This window comes from Arachis ipaensis, chromosome B1, assembly GCF_059453495.1.
Source record: "Arachis ipaensis isolate K30076 ecotype BB chromosome B1, ASM5945349v1, whole genome shotgun sequence".
Taxonomy (NCBI): domain Eukaryota; kingdom Viridiplantae; phylum Streptophyta; class Magnoliopsida; order Fabales; family Fabaceae; genus Arachis; species Arachis ipaensis.
In genome coordinates, this window is record NC_142436.1 from 131,540,164 (window position 1) to 131,557,232 (window position 17,069).

At 38.3% G+C, this 17,069-nt stretch overlaps 1 non-coding gene across 1 annotated transcript; it reads right to left on the reverse strand.

Moving 5' to 3' along the window:
* Positions 1-10,261: 10,261 nt before the first annotated feature.
* LOC148578397 (small nucleolar RNA R71) lies at positions 10,262-10,365 on the reverse strand. The gene has a single exon (XR_015903422.1). It is a non-coding gene; the product is annotated as a small nucleolar RNA R71 (small nucleolar RNA).
* Positions 10,366-17,069: the final 6,704 nt, after the last annotated feature.

Sequence of the window (17,069 nt, forward strand, 5' to 3'; positions counted from 1 at the left end):
AAATAAATACTTTAGATTTGTTTTCTAAAATTACTCTATCAAATACACTGTAAATTGAAAAAAAAAAAGAAAGCCAAAAATCACATAGATAAACATAATATTCATTACACGATACCTATAAAATTGGATGTTATTTTTCAACACCATTATCCAATACCTATAGCCACAATTGCCTACTCTTATTTTGGGCTAAACGGCACTATTAACACTCGTAATATACACATTCTACAGAAAGTTTCCTTTCCAATCACAATTGAATCTGCATTCTCAAAACTGAAGCCATGTTGCTATAAAAACACCATGCAAGAATGAATGATGGAAACCATCTTATGGCAAAGAATGGGTAACAAATTGAGAGACCACCAAACCGGAAAAAGCATGTCCCCAAGCAGTGTAAGACACCAATAGCAAACTCAGATGTGACGCTATCAAGAAAGGATAGACTTCAAGGAAGCAAAACCATGGAAACTATGAAGAAAGGATGGATTGTAATGCAAGTTGTTGTTGCGGCTGCAGAGATGACCAAAAAAATGGGCAACATTAACTAGAAGCAAGAGTTGCAGGCGGTAAAGTTTGTTGAAGTTGTCTGAGCAGATTAATCATGCGGCCAGCAGTTTGTTCCGTTGCGAGGTCCTTTCCAGCACACAAAACCTACATCGCATAAAATGGGCAACATTAAATAGAAAATCAAATTAAATCAAATCAAATATGCATTGGAACATCAAAGCAGAAAATGCTTGATGAAAACTAACCTCAACAAAAACTGAAACTATTTTAGGAAGGTACTAATTGTTTGGACCCAAAAGCTCACTGTCAGACCTACAGGTAAACAAAAATAAGAATTAGAACAAAAAGAGTAAATGCGGGACTGCATTAGAAAACTAAAAAGGAAAATTTGAGTTCCTTACCTTTCAACCATGGAACAAAGTTGATCATGGACAACTTTGGCCTCAATCAAATCACCTTCTATTGGCAAATAGTTCAACCATGCAGGAATCACCTGTAAACATAACAAAAGATTGCAAAAAGATTAAATAAGCATATGCCATCTCAACCTGACAATTAAAAAACTCAGCCTCCACAGAGATTAGACCATGATAAGGCAAGATGTTGATGAACAAACCAAACAATAAGAGTAACCATTAACAGAAAAAATGTAAAGACCTGGGCAAAATCAATACTATCCCGATGAGATTGGCAAATTTTTCCCAGAGCTGAAACAGCATTATCATATGCCATTTCATTATCTGGGACACATAAATGTTTTGAAAGGATGACTAACTTGATTATCATATGCCATTACAATATCATATGCCATTACATAAATGTTTTGAAAGGATGACTATCATAATACAAAGACAGTAGCCCAGCAATCAACATAACTCAGATTTTTTAAAAACGAATTTAAACAACTAACTTGATCAAAAACTTCTTCCTCTTGTTCATTTTCCTCTTTAATCAGCTCACTCTCTTCAGCATCAAAATCTTCAGCTTTGGTCCTCTTTGCCCTCTCTCTTTTCCTCTTTAATCAGTTCATGATTTTAGATCCTTTTTTAATTTCTTTTCTTTTTTAATCTCTGCATTTCAATTCCAACCTGGAGGGTGAAAAAAACGAAAACAGAGGATCGATTAATTGATCACTCAAATTTGAAGCAGAATTGGGAAGTTCTGTATCAATAGAGGAACAAAAAGTTCAATGGAAATAGAAGCAACAGTGGATGCAGTTATTCGACCACCAGTCTTCTCTTCTACCCACTAATTGGATAAATATCTTTTAAAAAATTTGGGCTCTTCAAATCTGCGTGAAAGAAAGCATCATTACAACTAGAAAGTAGGATTAGGGCTCTTCAAATTGTTAGGAAACCCTTCTAAACAAACCAAAGAATATAATAATTCAAATTCATTGCATCTAAATATAATAAGTTCAATCTGAAGAGTCCGATCATTCTTCATTCAGTGTTTACAGTTTTACTAGCAGAAGTTCACGTCACTACTATACTACTGCTAAACTAGAATGAATATAAACATGCTATAGCAATTTGGAGCTGGTTCCTTATATAGGCTTTCGTTTCCAGAAGCTGACCAAAATATCTAAATATTGTGAATCGAATTTATATATGAATTAACTAGCTCGCCCAGCATAACAGTAATGGCAGAATCAAAGGATCACAATTTCACAATGCTGAATTCAGAAAACCCTAAGAGTCTTAAAAAAACAAGAACTACTTTTTCTAAGCATTCTAATTATATTTGGCCCTCTTTAACTTCTCATATTTAGAAAATTAGACGATTTTTCTCGAGATATGTTCAACTATACAAAATTGATAGCAATTAACCACTAATCGGCACTGTTTCAAACCGAATTTCGAGTCCAGAGCAAGACACTGCACAATAACGCGTTTGGAATGAAAAATTAGTGAGAGAAACAAGGGATGGAGTTAGGGCTAACCTGGTTAGTGGAGTGCGAATAGATCAAAAGATTGAAGATCTATGCAACCTTATATATAAAGTATTTGATTCGATTTGATTCAGTTAGTGGAGAAGCTGGTCTTTGCTAGAGAAGAAGTTACCAACGGAGTTAACTATCATTCCGAGCTTCGCTTCAAGCTTCGCCAGCAGAGAGCAAACAGAGATTATCAAGGAATTGAAAAACTTCAGCACTAGGCTGATGGATTGATGAAATAACTGTCCTTTGAATGGCATATTTATGATCAAGGGATTTAATTCTTTTCATGACATAGTAAGAGGCAACAGTGTCAAGTCCACTTGTTGGTTCATCAAGAAATAAGAGTGTTGAGGAGTCTTTTAAATACAAAGCAATTGTGATATCAAAAATGCTTTGAAAATCAGAATTTAACACATGCAAGCAATGAAAACAAATCTAATAAGCATCGACATTAATGAAAGACAAGAATTGATGGGAAGAGGAATAAGAAAAAACGTAGCGGTAAAACCTACCTTTAACTTTGTAAGAAAGCTCTTCGGAAATGAGGGCGCCAAGTAGTGGAAACAGAGTATATCTTCTTCTTAGCCTCTTCCTCACTACATAGTTAGCAGAAAACTCAAAAATCAAAACAGGAGGAAAGAAAAAAGAAGCAAATTAGGCATTGAGATTGAGAAAGAAGGACCTTCCAAGAACTTGAGCTAGTTGTTTCATATGCTATTTATATAAGCTTTCTCTTGATCCGATCTTGAATAATTCCATTAACCATATGAAATAAATAGTTTGATGAGGAAATAATTTCGCTACACTTGACCACCTTCATTTCCCCACACACCAGGCTGAAAAACAGCACATTAAATTAAACCTAAAACCTTATATCAATATAATATTCTGTTTACATTAAAATAACTCAAGTAAGCAAATAATCTCAAGTAAACAAATAAAATTGATTTTACTGTTCAGGCAGATGAAAAAAGTTTATTGTTTCTTCCGCAATATCAACTGTTATAGAACAGGAAATGTGTAAACAGAAAGTGAAACTTGCATTATTTAATTATAAGAACCTGTAGAATCAAACTGCAGATTCCTCAGCCTCTCCAACTCAAATTTCCGTTTCCATTCAGCAGCCTCAGCTTGAGCAAAAGCTTTTCCTTCAGCTACTTGCCTTAAGGCCTTCGCAACAGCTAGAAGGAGTTTAAGATAAATAAGTGGGGTTGGTTGATGGATACCTGTTGATGGCCGCTGTAGATAGACAGATAGCGAAGAGGTAAGAGTATGTGAGAAACTATGTCAAAAAATGGTTGTACCATTCACTGCTGAAGCTCTTAAATAAAGATTAATTTACACCCTCCTAATCCCTTGCTCTCTCTCCGTTCTAATAAATAGATAAGGAAAAGAAACACTATATTCATAAAATCATTCTTCATAATATATATATAATGCTAATTAATCTATCAGGCAAAATAAGATGAATTCAATATGTAATGTAAAATAGTTTTATAAGTATATTCAATTACATAACATTAAAGTAGTAAAAAAGTTTGTTCCGAACCCCATAAACTCCCATCTAGTATTTGTTCTGAATATGACAGAGCAACTGCAGATCCAAAATCCAAATTTTTTGATAAAGAGAGATATTAATGCAGACTTGATTTGGTTCAAAGAAAAATATGTCATCTTAGGAGGAATAAATGCTTACCAAGTAATGGTTGAATCCAATTCTGTGTATTTGCAAGGTCTTTGTAATTCTTCAAAAATGTATCATAGTAACTAAATAAAATAAATAAATAAAACTTATTAATATGACTCAGAGATTCTCTACCTAATACCTGACTCAACACAAATAAATAAATAAATAAAATTAAAAAAAAACACTAAGAGATGCTTATTAATATGAGTCTAAATATATGCAATGAAAACTTTGTTATGATGATTCAAAGAACTTGGAAAATCTAATTGAATTCAATTCATCTTTATGTACAAATTAAATGCTTATCTTTGTTCTTTGAAAGTATGTTGCAGGAACAACAAAAACAAAATCAAAGAGCAAATGCAAAAGTAAAAGAAAATATGTTACATAGGAGAAATCATCATCAACCTAAGCATGAAATCCAGAAAGATAGAAACAAAATAAATTAAATAAATAAGAATGAAAAAGGAAAAATGAAGGAAAATTCATTGACCTTAGGTGACTGAGGAGAAAATATAGAGCCAAAAATTACAGAAGAAGGTGATGGTTGAGACTCTTTGGAACCAAAAAGCTCAGAAGGAAATGAAAGAGAAGAATCCCGTTACTGAGGCTTTTCATCAAACAGCTTACATGCATCATTCGAAACGCTTTGATTAAATAAAAATTCATCACAGCAAACCAAATAAATCACAAAATCAAAAGCAAACGCTAGCTTAATTCCAAATCGGAAATGAAATCAAGCAGCAATTAAACTAATTGGAAGAAAATATAGTAGAAAATTTAAATACTCAACATCAATGTTGAGTTTGAAGAGAAGAAAAAGTCACTGAAAGAGGATTAAAGCTTATACTCATAAAAGTAGAGTTAGGTTTAACGAGAGTGATGATTGACGACGACGGGAGTGATGGAAGTCCCAAAGGTGTTGATGATGGAAGAATGCGGTGGATGACTGTGGTGATGAAAAAGCGGTGATGGAAGAATGCGGCGCTGAGGAGAAAGATTTGGAGTGTGAATGGAGAGGAAGATGATTGTGAAGCTCGTTTGGAGTATGGACTGTGGAGCTCGAGGGGATAGAAGTAGAGTTTAGGTTTAAGTTAATATTTCCCACGGAAAATTTTATATTACAGACAGATTTTCCATTTGTAATAAGTTAATAAAACGCAGCATTTTTGTCCATTTAATTACAGATGGATTTTTCGTCTGTAACCATTTCTCACTAAAAAAATTAATTTTTCCGACAGAATTATCGACGGATTCTCTTTTCCGTCTGTAATTTATGCTAATTCAATTTTTTTGTTTTCCAACAAAAAATTCCTCTGAAATTCGGTCTGTATTTCCGTAAGATAAAATCCGTCGAAAATATCCATCTGTAATAACTAGTTTTTTAGTAGTGTTTATACATTTTTTGGCACTATTTTCTCAGTATTTTTAGTATGTTTTGTTAAGTTTTATTAGGTTTTAGTGCAAAAATTACTTTTTGGATGCTACTTTGAGTCTTTTTGGTTTTTCTATGATTTTAGGTGATTTTTGGATGAATCTGGCAAATTTTGAAAAAGTCTGATTCAGATGTAAAAAAAGGACTGCAGATGCTGTCAACTCCTAACCTCCGTGCATTCAAACACGTATTTCTGGAGCTACAGAGATCCAATTGATGTGCTCTTAATGGCGTTGGAAAGCTAACTTCTAGGGATTTCCAACAATATATAATAATTTATACTTGTTTTTGGAAATGAAGGTCCAAAACGGGCATTGAACGCCCAAAACACTCCCTTTCTGGAGTTCAACGCCCTAAAGGGAGCAAGCTTGGCGTTTGGACACCCAAAAGGAATCAAACTCGGCGTCCAACGCCCCAAGAGAAGTACTAGGATGTGGATTCACCCCAAGCTCAGCCCAAACACTCACCAAGTGGGCCCGGAAGTGGATTTTCGCACCCTTTAGCTTAGTTTTTCACATTTTTGTAATTTTTAATTACGAGTAACATCTTTTAGGTCTAGTATTTTATTATAAATAAGAGACTTCCTTCTTCCTGAGGATTATGCTTACCAGGAGGGGAGAAGCACCGACACATTACTACTATTATTTTCTGTAAGCTATGAGCAACTAAACCTCTTAACTTAGGGTTAGGAGCTCTACTGATTCTCATGGATTAATAATATTACTGTTCTATTTCAATATGTCTGATTCTATTCTCTTATGCATTCTCATTCTTCATCTCATGAATTGAGGAGGAACCATGATATTCATCCTTGTTCTACTTGGGTTCTGTGCGAGTCCTGACCCGGATAGCATTGAGCTAAAGCTAGATATTCCATTGTGGATTCCAAGAGCGTACTTGGGAAACTTTGGATATGTGACATAAAATCTCGTTGACCGTGGGTTACTTAGGTCTCTGTGGCGTTAAGGCTAGAGTCAGAGAAGCAGCATTCCCTCATCCGGAAGATCCGACCTTGTCTGTGGCGTTTTGAGTAGGATCGCGAAGGGGAGTGGATTGCTTAGGGTTTCACCTTTGGCCACAGTGGGAAGCCATGAGTTAACTTGATGAGAGGACAAGAGTTAATAACGTACAGCTGCCATTGAAGGAATCAATCGTTATTGAAGTAGACAGTAAGAAAAGTTAATCCAGAAAGAATACGCATCTCTGAAGCCTTAACTGAATATCTATCACTGTTTTCACACCAACCTGGTATTTCGTTCTTTTCTATTTTATTTATGCTTTCAATAAACAACCATCTTTTCTAATCGCCTGACTGATGAGCGGATATTTTATACCCTTTTTAGCATCATTTTCATATAGTTTTTGTTATGTTTTGTTTAAGTTTTATTATGTTTTCATAGATTTTCATGCAAAATTCATATTTTTGGATTCTACTTTGAGTTTGTATATTTTTTTATGATTTCAGGTATTTTCTAGCTGAAATTGAGGAGCTTTGGAAAAAGTCTGAGTCAGAGTCAAAGAAAGGACTATAGATGCTGTCAGGATCTGACCTCCGTGCACTCGAAGGAGCATTTCTGGAGCAACAGAAGTCTAAATGGCGCGGTCTGAAAAACTATGGAAAGCTAACATCCCGAGCTTTCCAGAAATATATAATAGTTTATACTTTGCTTTGGAAGTGAAGGTCCAAAACTGGCATTCAACACCAGTTCTTCACCCTCTTCCAAGCGTTGGACGCTCAAAAGGGAGCAGCTGGCATCCAACGCCCAAACAGGAGTCCAAGGCTGGCGTTCAATGCCCAAGAAGGGTCCTAGGACGTGGAGACACCCTTAGCTCAGCTCAAACACTCACCAAGTGGACCCGAAAAGTGAATTTTTGCACTACAAGACTAGTTTATCTTATTTCTGTAATTCTTAGTTAGCAGATTAGTATTTATAGGAGAAGTTCACCCTTGTTTAGGGATCGGCTCATCTTCTTCCCCCACTTTTACATTTGAACATTATTTTACAATATGAATCACTAACCTCTTAGGTTAAGGTTAGGAGCTCTGCTGATTCTTATGAATTAATAATATCACTATTCTATTTCAATCTATGCTTGATTCCATTCTAAGATGTATCTTCGTTCTTCATCCTAATGAATTGGGAGTGTAACTTGACCGTCATCTCTATTTCACATGGGTTCTTGCGAGTCCTTGACGGGATAGTATTGAACCACAAACTTGATTATACATCTCTTAGACAGCTAATCCACGACTTCATTTGGGACTTCTCGAGACATTAGTTCAGCTGAGGTACGGGGCGATTAGGGCCTTTGTGGTATAGGCTAGAATCCAAGGAGCAGCGTTCTCTGATTCGGAAGATCTGACCTTGTCTGTGGCGATTTGAGTAGGATCACCAAGGGAATGGACTACTAGAGCTTCACCCTCGTTCAGATTGGATGACCGCTGACCCGGCGTTTGATCTGAAGCAAAGGAGATTAATGACCGCTGACCCGGCGTTCATCATTTACAGCCTGCCATGGAATGAATCATCAGAAGGTGGAGTATATGGTGAGAAAAGTTGATCCAGAAGGAAGAAGCATCTTCGAAGCCTCAACCGTTATATCATCACTGATTTCACACTTATTCAGTAACGTTTTATTTATTTATCTGTTTTATGCATTTATCGTGACAACTATCCTCCTTTCTAATCGCCTAACAAAGATCTACAAGATAGCCATTGCTTGTTTAAACCAACAATCTCCGTGGGATCGACTCTCACTCACCTGAGGTATTACTTGGACGACCCGGTGCACTTGCTGGTCTATCTGTTCGAATATTGCAGAGTTAATTTCGTGCACCAAGTTTTTGGCGCCGCTGCCGGGGATCGTTCGAGTTTGACAAACTACCGGATTATCTTGTTCCTTAGATTAGGTACTTTTTACTATTTTGTTTCGTGTCTTTTGTTTTTCTTTTTAAAAAAAAAAAACTTTTTCAAAATCCATCTTTTCTTTGTCTTTTGTTTGAGTCTAGTGTCAGTTCTTAAGTTTGGTGTCCTTTGTGTGTTCTTTATTTCTTTAAATTTTCGAACTGTTCTTGAGTGTTCTTCTTGGTATTCAAGTTGTTCTTGTTTCTTTTCTTTGTTTGATCTTAAAAATTTTCAAGTTTGGTGTCTTTTGGTGTTTTTCCTTTTAATTTTCGGAAATTAGTATCCTTTGATCTAAAAATTTTAAGTTTAGTGTCTTTTAGTTGTTTTTCTCTTTCTTCATTAATTCGAAAAATAAAAAAAATATATCTTTTCTATCTTTATTCAAAAATTTCGAAAATCTTGCTTTCTTTTTTTTTTTATTTTGATTTGAAAATTTTAAAGTTTGGTGTTTTCTTGTTAGTAAAGTCAAATTTCAAATCTTATCTTTTTAAATCTTTTCAAATCTTTTCTTTTAATTTGATTTTTTTCCTATCTTATCTTTCTTTTAAATTTTAAAATTTAAAACTTTTTCAAATCTTTATCTTATCTTTGGTTTATCTTTCTTTAAATTTCAAATTATTATCTTATCTTATCTTAATTTTAAATTTCATATTCAAATCTTTTTCAAATCTTCACCATATCTTATCTTCCTAACTTATTTTCAAATCTTTATCTTATCTTGTTTTAATTTCAAAATTCAAAATCAAAATCTTTTTTAAATCTTTTCAATTATTATCTTATCTTGTTGACTTTTTCTTTCCAATTTTAAATTTTAAAATTTTTAAAATCAAATCTTTTTCAACTCTTGTATCTTATCTTATTTTCAAATCTTTCTTAATTAGTTACTTGCTTTATCTTATTTTAATTTTAAAAGTTTGAAATCTCTTTAATACTCTCCTCTCTCTTCTATTTTCGAAAATTTCTTACCTCTTCCTCTCTCTTCTTTTTCGAAAATCATCTTTCAATTTTCAAATCTTTTTAATCAATTAGATTTTCATTTCCTTCTTGTTTTTCGGTTTCAATAAATAAATAAAATAAAAATAAAAATATTTTAATTCTAGTTTCCCTTTTTACTTCTTAATTTTTGAATTCTTCTACCCCTCTATTCGAATTCTTCTTCACATCTCACAGGGAGTTCTCTATACTTTTACATAGAAACTCCCATTCTCTTTCTTTTTTGTTTTTCTTTTTTCTTGTTTATGAGCAGGAATAGAGATAAAGAACCTCTCTTTGATCCTGATCCTGAACCTGAGAGGACTTTAAGGAAGTGTTTACAACAAGCTAAAGCATAACACTCCAGAGGAAACCTCATAGAGCTTTTCAAACAAGAAGCTGAAAATACAAACATGGCAACCGATCAGAATAATGGAGGAGATGTAAGGAAAGTTCTTGGTGATTTCACTGTACCCACTTCTGACTTCTATGGAAGAAGTATCTCCATACCTGCCATTAGAGCAAATAACTTTGAGCTTAAGCCTTAGTTAGTCTCTCTAATGCAACAGAATTGCAAATTTTATGGACTTCCACTAGAAGATCTACATCAATTCCTATCTGAATTCTTGCAAATCTGTGATACTGTTAAGACCAATAGAGTTGATCCTGAGGTCTATAGGCTTATGCTTTTACCTTTTGCTGTTAGAGACAGAGCTAGGATATGGTTGGATTCTCAACCCATAGAAAGCCTAGACTTTTGTGAAAAGTTGGTTAATGTATTCTTGGCCAAGTTCGTTCCACCTCAAAAGATGAGCAAGCTCAGGGTGGAAGTTCAAACCTTCAAACAAAAAGAGGGTGAATCCATCTATGAAGCTTGGGAAAGATACAAGCAACTCATCAGGAGATGTCTTCCTGACATGCTCTCAGAATGGACTATCCTAGGTATCTTTTATGATGGTCTATCTAAGATGTCCAAGATGTCATTAGAACATTCTTTTGGTGGATCACTCCACTTAAAGAAAATGCCTACAGAGGCACAGGAACTCATTGAAATGGTTGCAAACAACCAATTCATGTACATTTCTGAGAGAAATCCTATGAACAATGGGTAGCTCAGAAGAAAGGAGTTCTGGAAGTTGACACTCTGAATGCCATATTAGCTCAAAACAAGATCTTGACTCAACAGGTCAATATGATCTCTCAGCATCTGACTGGAATGCAAGCTACAGCTGGCAGCACTCAAGACACCTCCTATGATGGAGATGCTTATAATCCAGATCAACCTACAATGGAGGAGGTGAATTACATGGGAGAACCCTATGAAAACACCTACAACCCTTCATGGAGGAATCATCCTAACCTTTCATGGAGAGATCAACAGAAGCCTCAGCAAGGCTTCAACAATAATTAAAGCAGAAGAAACCAGAATAGGTTTAACAGTAATAAACCATTCCCATCTTCTCAGCCACATATGGAGACTTCTAAGTAGAGCCTTTCAGACTTAGCAACCATAGTCTCTGAACTCTCTAAGACCACTCACAGTTTTATAACAGAAACTAGGTCCTCCATCAGAAATCTGAAGGTATAAGTTGATCAACTGAGCAAGAGAATCCCTGAGACCCCTCCTAACACTCTTCCTAGTAACACTGAAGTGAACCCAAGAGAAGAGTGCAAGGCCATCACTGTAGAAGCTGAGGCCGAATCTGAAGGGATACTCTGGCATTGAACGCCAGTATGGACGTCCTTACTGGGCGTTGAATGCTAGTAAGGGAGTCCTTACTGGGCGTTTAACGCCCAAAGAGGAACCATCATTGGCGTTGAACGCCAGTAAGGAAGTCCTTACTAGGCGTTCAACACCCAAAGAAGCACAATCACTGGCGTTGAACGCCAGTAAGGAAGGCCTTACTAGGCATTCAATGCCCAAAGTGGCACAGAAGCTGGCATTGAACGCCAGTAATGGGGCAGCTGGGCATTCAACACCCACAAACCACTCCCCTATTGAAGAACGGAAGGCAACTAAGGCTCATGAGGAAACCATAGAAGTTTCATTGAATGCTTTGCTGCAAATTATGGATTATGAGGATCACTCCCCCTTTGATGAGGAAGAAAAAACTAGGGAAGAGCAAGTTGCTCGGTACCTAGGAATCCTCATGAAGCTAAATGCCAAGTTATTTAGAACAGAGACATTGGAGGAAGAACCCTATGCTCACCAAGGAACTCAATGCCTTGGTGACAAACCCCAATTTGACGGTTTGTTTCGCATTGAATTTAGAGTATTTTGATAACCTTTGTCACATTTAGCCTAGGAATTAGCATGATTTTGTTATCTCTCCCATATTTGTGCTTAAGTGTAAAAACATGCCTTTTAAGCCTTATTTTGATGAATTCTAGTTCTTCTTTGATTCCATAAGATGCCTTGATGTGTTTGCTAGTAATTCCAGGATTGAAATAGGCTAGGCATGGATCAAAGGAAGCAAGGAAGGAAGCATACAAGTGGAGAGAAGCATAAAAAGTCAAAGAAGCAAAGTCAGCCATGCACGCGCACGCGCACAAGGCGCTCGCGCGCACATCGCAGAATTAGCCAGGGACGCGCACGCGTACCGTGCGCGCACGCGTCGATGAGGGCACATGACCTCACTAATGCAACACGTGCCTGGCGATTTGAGAGGGTTTCTGAACCCATTTTTGGCGCCAAATTGCTAAGGGAAAGGAATAAAGGGATGAAGGATTAAGGGGAAGGCATCATTATCATCACCTTTTGACATATAATCACTTTTAGTTTAGAGTTTTAGAGAGAGAAGCTCTCTCTTCTCTCTAGAATTAGATTAGGAATTAGGGTTAGATTAGGATCTCATAGTTCTAGGTTTAATTCAAGTCTCCTTCTACTTCTATCTTCAATTGATGATTGCTACACTTTGGTTCTTCTTTCTATCCCTATTCTCTTGTTGTAATTCCTCTTATTTTGTTTCTAGGTTTTGTAATCATGATACTCTTGTTCTCTTTATTTTCTTTCAATAATGCAATTAGAGGTACTTCATGATAATTGTGTTCCTTTTAATTGTTGTTGTTAATTCATTGCCATAATTGTTGTTAGATTCTATTTTTGTTATCAATTTACTTTGCTTTTCTTTTATGCCTTCCAAGTGTTTGATGAAATGCTTGGTTAGATTTTAGTATAGATTTTGTTCCTCTTGGCTATGGTAGAGTAATTAGTGATGCTTGAGTTATCTAATGTCTTTGCTGATTGATAATTAGAAGTTGCTAATTGGTTTGGAGTGCACTAAAGCTAGTGTTCCCTTGGGAGTTGGCTAGAACTTGTGGCTCAAGTCAATCCATCCACTTGACTTTCCTTTAATTAGTAAGGGTTAACTAAGTGGTGGCAATGAACAATTCTCATCACAATTGAGAAAGATAACTAGGATAGGACTTCTAGTTCTCACACCTTTCCAAGAGCCTTTTATAGTTTTTAGTTTATTTTCATTGCCATTTACTTTTCATGCTTCTTATCCAAAACCCCAAAATAACTCATAACCAATAACAAGACACTTTATTGTAATTCCTAGGGAGAACGACCCGAGGTCCAATACTTCGGTTTATAAATTTTAGGGGTTTGTACTAGTGACAAACAACTTTTTGTATGAAAGGATTAGTGATTGGTTTAGAAACTATACTTGCAACGAGAATTCATTTGTGAAATTCTAAACCGTCAAAAATCCATTCGTCAAAATGGCGCCGTTGCTGGGGAATGCAATGGTGTTATGTTATTGGTTATTGTATATATGTGAATAGTGTGAATATGTTTGCTTTTGTTAGTTCTTACTAGTTTTTAGGATTTAATTTTCTTGCCTCTTATTTGATTTTATTTTTATTTTCTCTTGCTATCATGAATTCTCACTTTGGCTATGAGTTTGGTTATCAACATGTTGTAGGAAATGAGGACTATAATGAAGATGTGTATCAAGAATGGGATGACCAAAGGTGGGAGGAGCCATATGCATATGATCAATCTTCATGGCAACAACCTCCACCAACGCACTATGAAGAAGAGCCATTCTATGATGCATACCAATCCAATGGCTATGGTGAATCACCTTGTGACTTCCAAGCACCGCCACCATATGCCTATGACTCTCACCCTCAACATGAACCTCAACCATTCTCACAAGCCTTCTCATACCAAGCACCCTCCTATGATCCCTACCCCTCGTATAACCGACCACCCCTACCATATTCTTATGACCATTATGAGCAAGCGCCCTCAGAACCACCACCCTATCGAGATCACTACCAAGAACCACCTCAATACTCATCATCTCCATACCTTTACCAAGAAGAACCACCTTCCTACCATGAACCCTCCCTCCAAAATAATGAACCTTCCTACCCACCACAAGCCCCAATAGACGACCCTCTCACTTTGTTACTCCAAGGACAAGAAGCCATGAAGCGGGATACACTTGAGTTTGTGACCAACTTGACCAAGGTGGTGCACACTTTAGCCCACCAATGCTTGAATACTCAAGGTACTTCCGTGACCACATGTGAAAAGTCAAAAGAAGAGCAAAGTATGAAGGTGAAATTGGAAAATTCGGTGGAGAAAGAGGAGTCAAATTTTGTATTGGAGCAACTAGAGGAACCTATAATCATTGAAGAAAAGGAAGAAGTGGTTGAAGATTTAGGAGATGTTGAAAGTCCAAGGGAATATAGTCTCATGGAGCACTCTTCCAAGGAGCTTGATATTGAAGTTGAAGAAGGTGCGCAACCCCCAAGGCATATCATCGTTGGAGACTTGGAAGAGGCTTATCAAGAGATGGATTCAATCATGGATGAATTCCTCTCTACAATGGAATCCTCTCCCATTGGACATGGAGTTGAAAGTATAAAAGAGTGTGCACAACCTCCCATACCCTTGGTGAGCAATGAGAAAGAGAGCTACCAAGAGAAAAACGTTGGCATGGTGCATATCGAAATTGAAGAATATGAAGAGGTTGACCAAGAAATGGATTTATTCATCAATGAATTTCTATCCAAAATTGAACCACCTCCCATTAGGCAAGAAATCAAAGTTCTTGAAGACAACACCAAGCTATGTGATAAAAGGGAAAAGGTTGAAATCAAGGAAGCTCACAAAGAGGTGGAAATACACAAAGAAGAGCACAAGGAAGTAGACCTTGCATTGTCTAAGTGTGGGGAGGTCTTCCTTCCCGAGTCACCATCCAACACAACATTCAAGTGGGTAAAATTCTTATCCATAAGCTTCACTTTCTCGCTTGAATATGGTTTGATTGAAACGGATGGACAACTTAGAGCTCTTTGTGGAATTAAAAGCAAGAATAAGTTGTGTAGTGGTTGCAAGTTAGAAATTAGGCTCATTAAGGTCAAAGTTTCAAGGCATAGGAACGATGATTGGAAGAATATCACATTGCATGGGTCTCAATAGAAGGTTTGGTATGTTAAAGAGAATTCTATATGTCAACCACCCGGAAAGAAAAAGTATAAAGACCAAATCGAAGATGGGTGTGAAGATAAGATATGGGATCCCGGTTCGCTATATGAAGACCAACTATGGGGACTCATATCTTGGGTAGAACTGTGCCCGAGCTTGATGAATATGGTTGGAAATTCTGTCAACCAATTGAGAAGCAAGGATCCTTGGAGATTCAAGGATGAGTACAAACATAAGCCACCATGACAATAAGCATCTCAAAATGTCCAACTTAAGGACTTAAACTAAAAGTGCTAGGTGGGAGGCACCCCACCATGGTAAACTCTTTCCACTCTTCTAAATTTACTTAATAAGTGATTTGAGTTACCATTATAGGTAGATGTTTCATACAAATTTGTTTGTACAACTTAATTGTTAGCTTAGTCACATGCATGTTGTGTTTAGTAGTAGATGAATAATATCCAAAATTGCATTTTTGTGAATTATATGATGGTTGAGTGAATAAGAGTTGTGAACACTAAGGGGAGCACCCAGCAAGTTTTTTCTGAAAAAAAAAAAAAAAAAAAGAGGGTGTGGACGCGCGCGCACAACGTACGCGTATGCGTCCCAGTGCGGATGCACCACGAGCCACACTCCCGGGAGTTGGGCCTCACTTGGGCAAACATTGTGCCTTGAGCCCAACCTGACCCACGCGGACGCGCACTACGTGCGGGCGCGCCGACTGTTAGATCCTGGAAGTTCGCGCGGACGCGCACCTGCCGCGTCCGCGCCGATTTGCTGCTGCAAATGATTGGGCCAAACCCCAGAGAGTTAAGCCATTTCTGGGCTAGCTTTAGGCCCCAGGCCCAACCCGATCTGCGCGAGCGCATGCATTGCGCCAGCGCGCCATTTCACAATTCCTCAATGTACGCGGACGCGCATTTACCGCGCGCGCGTCTTTGCGTGTGGCCACCAATCTAGGCCACGAACCCGAGAGTCGGGCGTGCCTCAAGCCCATTCTAAGCCTCAGGCCCAATCTCACGGGCGCGTGCGCGCACCGTACGCGCATGCGCCCCTGCCTAATATGCCACCCCACGTTAGCGCGCACTGCACGCTCACGCATGAATCTCCCTTTTTCCCAATGTGCGCGGACGCGTACATGCCGCGTGCGCGCAGGTCTGGTGCGCGACTCCCAGGCCAGTCTCCAGAGAGTTAGGCCTGAGTTGGGCCAACTCTAAGCCCCTAGCCCAACCCCATGCACGCGTGCGCGCACGGTACGCGCACGCGTCCTTTCCTATTTCTGCTCATCCCCGCTTAAGCGCGTTGTACGCGCACGCGTAGGGTCCACATTCTCTCAATGGGCGCGGACGCGCAAGGTGCGCGTGCGCGCCGATTCAAAAAAAGGGATAACCCTAGCTCGCGAAGCACACTGCGCAGTCGCGCAACCCTTTCCCCAACCTCCAACCTCTTCTTCTTCTTCTCTCCCCCAACTGCCGTCGCAGCAGCAGCGCCGGTCGCCGCCGCACGACCTATTTCCGACACCGCCCTTGGCCATCAATTCCCTTTCCCTCTCACCACCACCCGTTCTCTCTCTCTCCCTCTCACTCCTCTCACCCATCTCACCCTTCCCTCCGCCGCCACTCCGTCATCACTGCCGGCGGCTCCCCCCTCTCTGTTCTGCCTGCACATCCTCCTATCCTTCTCCCCTCTCACCACCACCCTCCCTCCTCCCCTCAGTTTCTCATCCCTCCGGCCAACCACCGCGCCAGCCGTCCTCACCGCCACCGTTCACGGCGGTGCCAGGTTCTGCCTCTGCTGCCCCTGCCTTAGCGTCGTCCCCCTTCTCCATTCTCAGTTTTTCCCGGCTCCCAGGTTCCTACTCCATTTCTGTTATTTTTTTTTCTGTTTTTCCTTTTATTTGTTCATTTACGTTAGTTCCTGGAATTGCATGTTAGTTAGTTAAATTCAAATTTTGTATGTTAGGTTAGATAGATATAATTGCTGTTAGGTAGCTAGGGCTGGATAGAGGATTCTGGGCCTGATAATTGCTCCGTATGTGCATATCTGCTGCTTGCTTCCTTGGGTTCGGTATGTTGGTTTTGGGTTGATATTCCATGCAATATGTGTTGCCAGATAATATCTGTTTGCTGCTGTGCATGAGTGATGTTATTTTTTTGTGCTAATTGTGCTATTTTGCT